Source organism: Haliotis rubra, unplaced genomic scaffold (assembly GCF_003918875.1).
Source record: "Haliotis rubra isolate DU_JTF1 unplaced genomic scaffold, ASM391887v1 Scf394, whole genome shotgun sequence".
Classification (NCBI taxonomy): domain Eukaryota; kingdom Metazoa; phylum Mollusca; class Gastropoda; order Lepetellida; family Haliotidae; genus Haliotis; species Haliotis rubra.
The window spans coordinates 923,036-935,282 of NW_025767073.1; the positions used below are offsets into that span (position 1 = coordinate 923,036).

Below are 12,247 nucleotides of genomic sequence, written 5' to 3' on the forward strand. Positions count from 1 at the left end.
TCAGACATAATTAGTCAGTTTCCTCCCTGACTGCATGTTAAATGTTTCGGAAATGTTTTGTTTGTTCTGTGTGAATTAATGCAACAAATACCATCTAACAAATTTCCATAGCAACAGAATTTGTAAATATTTAAATACTGCTTGTATTTCAAAACTAAATATATCCAACAAATTTAAATTTACAACAAATTTATTAATCTTACATCAAATGAGAGTTATTAATCAATATTACAATGGCTGGGGAACCAGAAATAGGCTTCAAAATTGTGAACCGGGTTTTGAATTGAATTAAAACTTATATTGGAAGTGAAATCAGAAAACTTCTTTTCTTCAAGATTGCATTTGGAGTTAACTGTTCAGATATTTGCAGTTGGATACAATCTAAAAATGATCACATGACCAATTTCTTTATGAATGATTATGAGTTGTTTTACATCCTCCCCTGTGCCTAGATTTTTCGCGATGATCAGTTAAAAAGAAAAATCATACTGATAAAGTCAAACCATGGTCATGATACAGGTTTAAAGCAGCGATGCTCGCACTTTGAAGGACAACCGTGTTCCACTGCATCAAAACATGCTGAGAATTTGTTTCATGATTTGGTTTGGTTTGTTGTTTAGCGCCACTGTCGTCAATATGAGTGAGTGAGTGAGTGAGTTTAGTTTTACGCCGCACTCAGCAATATTCCAGCTCTATGGCAGCTGTCTCTAAATAATCGAGTCTGGACCAGAAAACCCAGTGATCAACAGCATGAGCATTGATCTACGTGACTGGGATACGTTATGTGTCAACCAAGTCAGCAGGCCTGACCACCCGATCCTGTTAGTTGCCTCTTACGACAGGCACGACTCACTGTGTACCAATTCTAACCCGAATCTTCACAGGTGTTGTTACATGAGCAAACATTCTGTGAATATTTACTGCACTATCAGCAGACAAAATAAAAAAGAAAAGAATGGATAGTTACTTCAGTGATTACAATCATACAGTTTCAAAGACACTACAACACAACATTCAATCCATCAGTTTATATGGAATACTGATACAGTCAAATCCCGATGAGTCGAATGCCGGTGTCTCGAATATTATGCATAACTCGAAGTACCTGTCGGTCCCGACCATTCCCTGTTATAGTTGTCATGATTTGATTTCCGGTTACACGAATTCGTCTCATAAATACACACGTTGACTCGAAAAGGAAATTTGGTCCCATGAGATTCAAACAACAGCAATCTTGTATACATCAGCCGAAGTCAGTCAATGAGAAGTTGATTGGTGTAGCAAACTGATCCAATTAACAAACCAGCGCAGCTCACACCTTTCCGCCATTGACGGGTGAGTTCAAAAGGCAGATTAGTGATTTTACGGAAATCACTGTCTGTGCTAATCAGACTGGAACTGATAAGGTGCCCCTATTAGTGATATGGAAATCATTAGATAAACAAATGCTTAGGCGGAGGAATTAGGACTGGATCATCTTTTTTTCTACCCTCATAGACATACCTATGTCTCGAATACATGGATAAGTCGAATTTATTACTTGGTCCCCAGCGATTCGACTCATCGGGATTTGACTGTAGTTTCAGGAACATATTTCTCGATGAATGGATTTTCCCGAAAGAGCTTATCAGGTTCAATGTGTTATATTTCACTTGTTGCCAAAGAATAAATGTATCTCTAAACAAAGTGTCACATACGATTTCAACAATTTTGGTGTTGATCTTTGAAATGTGAAAACTTTAAGTTGGAAATGGTATGTACAATTCACCACATGTGTTTTTGATTATGGGAAACATCAACCATCAATCAGTTATCACTGCACCAAGGATGAGTAACTACTGTTGAAATCTACCATCACATATCAAAATATGTATTGACGTAATCAATTAATTCAATGGGTTTTTAAACAAACTTTTTCTAAAAATAAGGTCTCAGAATTCTGAAAAACATTTTATTCAGGAAGGCACATAACAAACATGCAGTGAAAACCATGAAATAAAGTGATATTCAGGAAATACTGTTCTTTTTAAAAGTGTCAGGGTAACCAACATATCCAAATTAACAAATAATGAGTTCAAAGCAAATCCCTTTATACTTTTGAAAGTAGCACAGTACAAAAGTTTCATGGTGAAAAGGCTGCTCTCCAGCTAACAATATATCAGATAGAAGGTGGTGATCAAACAGACAGGGAATATTTCATGTATGTGTTGCTAACTGTTGTACAGTGTATACATTCCAGTACCAAGCAACATTCAGACTAGGTATGTACTACATTTACCAACACAGCAGGTGGATATAAGCTTTATAACCCATGCCCGTAGTTCCTGGTCTAACCCAGGGGATCACTGGTAATCACTGCATGATATGCTAGTTATGCAGCCATATCACCCAAGTGGCAACTGGGATGGTGGCAATAACCGATGTAGTAATGAAATGCATACTCAGCTTGTACCAATTATTTCGACTGCCTTTAGTAATTAAATTATTTCTGGAAACATTATTAAGCTACATATGTTGAATATTGGATAGATTCTGAACTTTTACGAACCTGACATTAAGCCATGTTTTATTCATTTGGTTTATGAATCTGTCAACACAAAATTCGCAAATGTGGAACATAATTCCATCAGGTTCATTCAGTGTAGTTTAATATACGGAAGGTAATGCATGTATTGAGATATTATTCAAAATACATTTTCAACTATTTTTTAAAAACAGAAAAAAACCCAAAATATTTAATACTCACTAATGCCTGTAATTTTGAAAACGAAAACTGTTCATCTCCTGTTTTTCATCTTATCTAATCAGGAAGCCTTCGGAACATTGGTGAGTGTATGAAAATACCAGTTGGCAATATTCCAGTTGTATATTGTCAATAACTGCATCTGTACAAGATAACCAGTGGTTGACATTATGAGCAACAACCAATGAAAGAGGTTCATGATAACACACAGTCAACCAAGTTACTGAGCCTGACAAGCTGATCTAATCTTAGATGCAAAAGATGTCAAATTCAATCCTGGCTTCAAGAAGAGAATTTGAACAATAATGCAGTTTCCACAGAAAAGTGTATATTGACATCAGTGAATTCCTATCTCTCACACTAACTATGCCCTAACTTTGAAATATATTTTACAAGCATTCATTGTTGGTATTCATTTAATGATAATATTTAACAAATCAATTTACTATTGTGAATACCAGCCTATAAGAAACCACTTGCTGAAATATATTCTAGAACCATTCAAGTCTGTTTTTAAAGAGGCATTGCAAATATTGCCTCCTCAAATGTTTATGTGAGCAGGCATTATGTTTCTCAGAAGTTAGGAAAAAAAAAACCCAAACACAAAAAAAAAAACCCAGAAAAATAACAACAAAAAAACAAAGCTATCATTCACATCAATCCTGGCTTGAAGTAGTGAATTTGAACAATGATGCACTGTAACAGCTAAATCAATTTGCACAGAACAATGTATGTTGACATCAGTGAGAACTAACTCTTAAAGGGGCTCTTTAAATCCCTACAATTCCAGTGTATAATACTCAATACCCATGTTCTTATAGTCTCTCACACGAACTATACTAACTTGGAAATATATTTTATAACACTTCAGTTGATATTTATTTAATAATGATATTTAATAAATGAATTTACGCTTGTTAAGAAATATAAGTTAAGAAACCACTGGCTGAAATATATTCTAGCATTAAAAAAACCGATCATATTTTTAAACACAGACATTGCAAATATCGTCTCTTCAAATGTTTATGTGAAGAGGCATTATGTTTCTCAGAAGTTAGCAACAAAGCTATAATTCACTTTCAACTGCTACCGAACTGCTTCCACAGTGTAAAGCTTCAAGTATTACATCCTGACCAGAACATGATGTGATCGTATACAGAGCTCTACAGCAATAACAGTGAGTGAGTTTTGAGGAGGGAATAACAGTGTATAATGACCAGAACAGTGTGTTATCTAGTGCTGTGACTGTTATTGGGAGGAGGTGAGGTGAGGTGAAATTGAGTTTAACATCGTGCTTGAGAATATTTGGCTCATATGACGACGTGCGTGCATGTGTGTGTGTGTATGCGGCTGCTTGTACTAGCCCAGACTGAAGCTGGTTTTATAGTGCTAGCCCACTGAGATACCATGCCGAAGTGAAGCATGAATACCCTACTCAGATACATTATACTGACTCATGAATCATACCCTACCAGAGTACCACGTCTTTTGGTATAGTCGGGATCGACCTTCCCCTCTACCCACTACACCACAGAGGCGGTCCGTTATGGGGAGGAAATATGGCTATAACATGTGTAACTTAATAGGAGTGATTCCATCATGCATAACGTGATGTTGACTGACATACAGTCTTATAAATAAAGTTAACTTATATATGTTACAGGGAATATGTATAATCAGGGAATATGCATATAAAATTTCAGGTAATATGTGTAATGTCTGATTCACTCAGGGAATATACATAATACCAAAATATTCAGGAATTATACATATTCCCTGGTTTTAGGAGAGGTTTTTTAGACATATTCCCTGAAACTGTTTGAAACTTTAGATGTTTTATTTTTGTGTGTGATACCTTTGATGTAAAAATATAACTTTTAGCTTGTTAAGATAAAACAACTTAATGATTTTAGTAACAACATCTCGGATGAAGTAGTGCAGGATTTCCCACTCACTTTCGATGAGTATGTGATCACAATAATTCCAACAAGAGTAGCGCTTGTAGTTTTAAAGATTTAAGTGGTAATCTCATTCCATTAATCGGGTGAAGTAGTACAAGCTTGTAACAACATTTGATCACAATAATATCAACCAGGATATAAAAGAGGTTTTTCTGCAATGTTAGTCACATTTGCAAAATGGAGCTTGAAGAGAACTTTAGACAGTCCCTGTACAAGACCTATGAAGAGAACAAGAGAGTCCTGATCCCTAAAGAAGAGTACGGTAAAATACTGAGTGAAATTATTGATGCTACTAACACTTCCAAGAAGACCCCTCATCAGTATTACATCCTGAACAAGTATGAAATTATACAGTGTGGGGATGTATAAAAGTTGATACGAAGACACCAACAACCTGATGAAGCTCCAGTCTACTTTGTCAGCATAGAAGAGACATTTGATGTTATCAAGCGAGATCATTTAGCGACTGGTCATGGTGGGAGAGACAAGATGGTGAAAGAAGTGTCCAAGAAATATGCTAATGTGACCCAAGATGCTCTCGCCCTTTTCAAGAACATGTGTGCGGAGTGCCAACGCAAGAGAAAGAGACCAACTACGAAAGGCACTGTTGTTAAGCCTATTGTCAGCAAGAACTTCAATTCCAGATGCCAAGTTGATCTCATAGACATGCAGTCAATGAGCCAAGGACAGTTCAAGTTCATCATGGTTTATCAAGATCACCTAACTAAGTTCTGTGTTCTTCGTGCCCTTACGTCCAAGCGTGCTGCTGAGGTTGCTTACCAGTTATTGGATATTTTCCTTTTGTTTGGAGCTCCTTGCGTTCTCCAGAGTGACAACGGATCAGAGTTTGGAAAGACTTCCGCCCATATCCCCCCTTAAATTTCATTCTAGTCAAACCATATCACCTGAATGATATTTCAGCTGATAGGATGAATTTTCACGGCAATTGAATCTGAACATACTGACAGACATGTCCAACTTCTTAAAATGCCACTCAAAGAAATATTTCCTCATTGTTATAATTAAGGGGGGCTCTGTTGAGAGCCAATTGTGACGTCAAGGACATGTTGGTAGCATGGTATAGGTGACAACAATACAACTGATTGGACAGTCCGACTTAAGTTTGTGCAGTTTCAGAGAAACTCTAGTTTCCACAGTGGAATTAAATGTTCTCCCTTTGGAGCACTCCTTGGTGAAGATGCAAAGACAGGACTAACTTCACCAAGCCTTCCCCATGAGATAATCCAGAAGCTTCAAAGTGAAGATGATCTTCTTGCTGCAGTATCTAATCCCACATCAAGTGAAGAGTCCGACACTTCTACAGACCCTCCACCCGAAACTGACTTTGCCACACCAGCATCAAGTGAATCGCCATCTGAATCTACAACTGAGACTCGACAGGAAGATATCCATCTTTAGAGAAAGCAAGCCAATGAATCACAGATGCAGCAGGCTGAGAGAATGGTCAAACGTAGCAGGCGTGTGGTGACATCAGTAAACATTGGTGACAATGTAACTGTTCAAGTGCCCCAGGTTGACAGGGGCCGATCAGATCCCAGAAACCTTATTGGAGTTGTGCTGGACTGTAGTGAAAGTGACTTGTATACCATTGCCGTTAAGGGGGTGTCCTTCATGGAAAGTATTCCCGCAATCAGTTTGATGTTTGTCCTACTGCCCTTTGCGGTGTTGATGACGTCGCCAAGGACAAAAACATTTCACTTCGACAAGCTGTTCAGTTTGAGTCTAACTGTGGTGGTCAAGGATTTGTCCGTTGTAACTGTACTGGGTCAAAAAAATGCCAAACAAACCGCTGTACATGTTTTAAGGCTCAAGTTTTGTGCAATTCAAGGTGTCATTCTTCTGTTACATGTAAAAATAAATGAAATACCTGGAGATCTTGTTTGCTTTGAAAATGTTTCTGTTTCATTTTATGTTATACTACATGTATGAGAAATAAATCTTTTCTTCCCAAAAAGTTTCTTGTTCATATTTTATTTCAATAATTCCATCCAAAACTGGAGGTGCTACAATGATAAGTAAAGCATTTAAACTTTCAAACAGTTTCAGGGAATATGTCTAAAAAAACTCTACTAAAACCAGGGAATATGTATAATTCCTGAAAATTTTAGGTATTATGTACATTTCCTGAGTGAATCAGACATTACACATATTACCTGAAATTTTCAGGGATTATGCATATTCCCTGATTATACATATTCCCCGTAACATATATACTGAGCGTGACGAACGCTTTAACCACTAGGCTACCCCACCGCCCTGCAAAGATCAGAATACTTTACTTGTTACTGTACCTTTTCTGAATCTGTGTTAGAAAATAATCAAGAGTGACCATTTTCTGGTTTGATGATTTGAATAAATAAAGCAATAAGTTTTTTAAATCTTTAAGTCCTGAATGCACCACTGCAATATCTTATTGAAATTTTATGGTAAAAAGGTATGCTAGAAATTTTATGGTTAACAGGTATGGCACATTGAAAATATGCTACAAATCTGGGTAAATGTATTGGATCTGAGTTCGATCAAAGCACATTGTCTTTCACATTGGCAACTTGTTTGCTTATCTTGGATACAGAAAAGGCTTCGTTTTTAAAATACTGTTAGAAGAAAAGTAGGGGACCGCTTGACTGTGAAAGTAAAAGTGCATTACCTTTATACAACAAGTCCCTGAGTACAATATCTACATCTAATGGCCTCATTACAACCATGTCTGGTATAGCAGGATACTGTAAACATTTCCAGCAAATACATACATCATTCCTTCACTTCTTTTGATCAGTATAAACAGCAAAACAAGAGTATTTCTTGAGTTATATGTAGTATAAATGAGTGAGAGTTAATGCTGCATTGAAACATATGTTCATTATATCACTGTATCAGATGGAGCTTGAATGGATGCCCAAAGTGATGCAGCACATCCACTCTTGTTTTCTACTTTGGTGGAGTGAGTGAGTGAGTTTAGTTTTATGCAGCTATATGGTGGCAGTCTGTAAATAATCATGTCTGGACCAGACAATCAAATTATCAAAAGCATAGGCATCTATCTATGCAGTTGGGATATGATGACATGTGTCAGCAAGCCTGACCACCCGTTACCGTTTGTTGCCTCTTACAAGCATGGGTTACAGAAGATCAATTCTAATCTGGATCTTCACTCTCTACCTTGGTTGAAGCAACAACCATTGTTATGGATCACTCAAACCAAGCATCATAATCAGAGCATCTTAGATTCAAATCCACAATCATGAGTTTGTGGATTGTGGAATATTGCTAAAAGTCAAAACCAAAACTCAGTCAGCGAAGAATCACTCAAACCTCAGATCAAGGCCTCTTTGATTCAAATCACAATCATGAGATTGTGGTATAGCATCTCTAAGCTGCAACTGAAATGCATTTTCAGAGCATTCAAGCAGCAAGCAATCTCTAAGCTGCAACTGAAATGCATTTTGAGCATTCAATAAAAACTTGAACAGCAGTTTCTCGATTCCGAAAAAAGACTAGCTAGGAAAATAAACAACAGATCACAGTAACAGTTTAAGAGTATGAAGAAAGAACATGCACCCAACCTGAAGCTGTAAACACAAACAAAGGGAGATAATTACCCCTCTTTAAAAACAGACAACATTTCTTGAGCTCTCCAGCAAAGTCAACTCCTAAATCAAATACCTCCTGTCGTGAAAATGGAACCACCAGCTACAAACGATATTGTTAGTCACAAACAAAACTTTTTCTGTCGTGAGTTCCCATACTACTATTTACACAACTAATTACAAGCAGCAGATGGAACGCCAACAAGCCACGGAAGCTGTTCTGCCAGATCATGGTTGTCTGACACTGAGAGACAGGCAGTTTGAGTTCTCATGTCCTTGTAGTTGCGTTCTACTCACAAACGCCAACCTGTTAATTACACATAGCGGAACAGCCATTTATTTCATTGTGAGAAAAATAGATTTGTCAATGCTTGGCTTTTTCAAATGATTTACTTTAGATAAGGCAGGGCTTATCTTAAAATGGAAAAAAAATGTTTACTTTAAATTTGCATCTGTGCTTGACTGGAATCTCTTGAAATGATAACAAGTCAGCAACAGGTTTGTTGGGTAATGCTGGGTAATGCTGGGTAATGTTGGGTAATGTTGGGTAGTGCTGGGTAGTGCTGGGTAATGTTGGGTAATGTTGGGTAATGCTGGGTAATGCTGGGTAATGCTGGGTAATGTTGGGTAATGTTGGGTAATGCTGGGTAATGTTGGGTAATGGTGGGTAATGGTGGGTAATGGTGGGTAATGGTGGGTAAGTTGGGTAATGCTGGGTAATGCTGGGTAATGTTGGGTATTACAAATAGTCCAAACAATTAATGTGTCAAGTCTGCAAAGAGAAATCAAACTTCTTGCCCAGTGTGTTGACAACTGATGCCTGTTGGGCACAATGAGCCGACACACTGTCCACTGTCCCAATCAGCCTCACTACACACTGGTCGCAATTTTACCGTAAACTTATTATAACTGATAAAATAGAGAAGAATTTCTTGTTTTCAAATTTGAAATTAGTTGTTGAGTCAGTGAACATCATCGTGGGCTAGTGTTCCCATTGGTGTACAAAAGAACAGGTTCCTCTTGGACACTTGTGCAAGTACAAAGCTATTTTAAGGGGTTTGGGGCGTTTTTTTCAAAAGTGGACCTGAAACGGTGCATTTTTAGCACAAATGAAGAGGCTGCTTAAAGTGTCTTTAAGTGTCTGTCTTTATGGTCGTAGTTTCCTTAACTCAATGGTACATTGTTCACCTAGTCATTTTTCATGTACAGTGCATTTGATTTCACTTGAGACCAATGAATTACTCACTAACAAACAATCTAATAAATGCAACAAAACCAAATTTTGCAGTCACATGAAATTGACAGACCAACTCTGATAATTCGTCTCATAATTTTGGACACCCAAATAAAAAGAGCTGTTTAGAACACGATCATTATTTTGTTTTCACTTTTTGCTAATTCTTACAAGTGGGGACCACTTGCTGGTAGAACAGCCCGGTATAGTATAGTGATATCATATGACATACCAATTTCTTTTTGTGTCAACATATATAATATTAAGTAGTGGTGGGCGAGATTATGAAACTGAAAGTGATCAGAACTATAATGGGATGTAACCAACCTGTGAAGTATAAAAACCTTGAGTCAACTTTGCATCAGACTCTCAGGTGTTGTCACAACCCTAGTGTACAGTCTCACAACCCTGTGCACTTAAAAGTACCATACGATTCCTTTGGTATATGACCATGGTGGCCACATGAATTGTTGTGCAAACACCTCCGCTGGTTGTACGCGTGCAGTAAACTTTGACAAAAAAAAAACTGTGACAATGTGTCCCAATCCACCCAGCTGTGAATAAACCTCGTAAGGATGGGAAAGCCACATTAACTCAGTGCCTAAAAGAGTTGTATGATCCCCAGGGAGTTGAGATTGATAATGCATTGTGCCCTTTGAGACTGACCTCCAATGATCGAGGGGAAAACAAAGCACCTTTGAGCAGGTGATCTGATATTGGCTGCCTATATTCAATATATAAATTAAAAAAATATAAAACACTTTATATATTTAGAAGTGGATACAAGACTTATGAAACTGAAAGTCATCTTTTAAAGAAGCTGAACTATAACATGTACTGCCCTGAAGATGGAACTGAGGACAAACAGACAAGCACACAAGAAATTATCAGCCTTATTACATAAATTTTGGTAAATAAAAATAATAAAATCTTAAAATATATGAACAGATCAAAGCTAATATGGGCCAGTCTTAATATGACTTAACTTTTCATTGTGTCTTGTGTCAGCAGATATTCAACTGCTTTATCAATTTGATAAACTTTGACAACACTGATTTTTGTTTAACAATAAGATTTAAAGGTCTTCATTAGCTGTATGAATCCTATTATGTGTGTTAGAGACATGTGTACTTAGTTTTCTTTGACATCCAAGGATTGTTCAGTGCATATTATCTGATATGGTTTACCGTACAAACCAAACTTGAGTTATTATGATTAAAAGCAGCATTCGAAATACCTGCCTGCCAGACCACCCGGGACGGGTTCTTTTCAACACGGGGCGGTGGGGTAGCCTAGTGGTTAAAGCGTTGGCTCGTCACGCCATAGACCCGGGTTCGAATCCCCACATGGGCACAATGTGTGAAGCCCATTTCATGTGTCCCCCGCCGTGATGTTGCTGGAATATTGCTAAAAGCGGCGTAAAACCAAACTCAGTCAGTCAGTCTTTTCAACACAGACTGCCAGATTCTCAAATTCACCTGCCTGACGGTCAGGTTAAAGTTTAGACATGTATATGAAAATATTCATCATATTTCAGGACAATAAATCATTATCATTTCACACGTAAAAATAAATGATGAATTCCAATTGGATGATAAACTACGTCGCTTGTCAAACCTAAATTATTTGAGGGCAAGTAAGTTTTGGTCAGGGCTGGCAAGTTCTACATCTAACCTGCCCTGTGGTCTGGCTGAAATTTTGGGGAGTTTAATACCCTGTTAAAAGAAACATCTGAAAAGACTTGATATCACAGGTGGTTTCTAACACTGGTAAATGAGAAGCACCCCCATCCTGTACTTGCCTCCAGTCACCATGATACAGCTCTGAATGGAGGGACTGAAACATTCTCCCATGTTTCTGTGTTCTGTTACTGTCAGAGTACAAACAATCTCATGTTCTACATCTAGAACAACACTGACAACATACATGCCATTCCTCCACGTCACTCACTGCGTACATACACATACACCATAAATCCTTGACTTGGTGCTTGTGATTTCATTATCATGGGAGGTCCTTTAGGCAGAGATGCGAAGTTTTTGCAGCTTTGTTTCAAATGTCTTTTCTTGTAATTTTCATGTGAACACGTTCTAGGTCTCAGTGAGTGAGTGAGTGAGTGAGTGAGTGAGTGAGTGAGTGAGTGAGTGAGTGAGTGAGTGAGTGAGTGAGTGAGTGAGTGAGTGAGTGAGTGAGTGAGTGAGTGGGAGTGAGCATGAGCATTGAAAAGGCATGAAACAATATCACCATAGCTTTATTTAATGTTTCTTGAGTGTTGTTGACACTTGCATTTGCCCAAGACCAGCCTTAATGCACAATGTTCAGCAGGTGTCACAATGAAGCCATGAACAAAAATTAGGTTGCAAAAATTAACATAGCAAGATGTGTACTGGCGGAAAGGGAGCTGTTAACGATGAATGCATGCGAGAGCCACACTTTAAGTATAGCTCCTTCAGGGCGTATTACCGCTGTTGCTGTTCCAAGAGGTTGATGAGAATTTAATGGCAAAGTATTCAACGGTGACATGGGTGTTCGCACTGTTAGGCATTCATCATCCTTGTAGGAGCATATAACCTCCAACCATGAACTCACCTCCACTTGGGATCTGTTCAACCTCCATGTCATAGTCATTACTCAAAGAATAGAGTTTGTTGCACTCAAATCAATTTTCCACTATATTTTTGGCTTCTTTGCATACAGATGT

General features: G+C 37.8%; 1 protein-coding gene across 1 annotated transcript in view; it reads right to left on the reverse strand.

The window, feature by feature from the left end:
* Window positions 1-12,247, reverse strand: part of LOC124286864 (hemicentin-1-like) — a 134,825-nt gene that overhangs the window by 107,335 nt on the left and 15,243 nt on the right.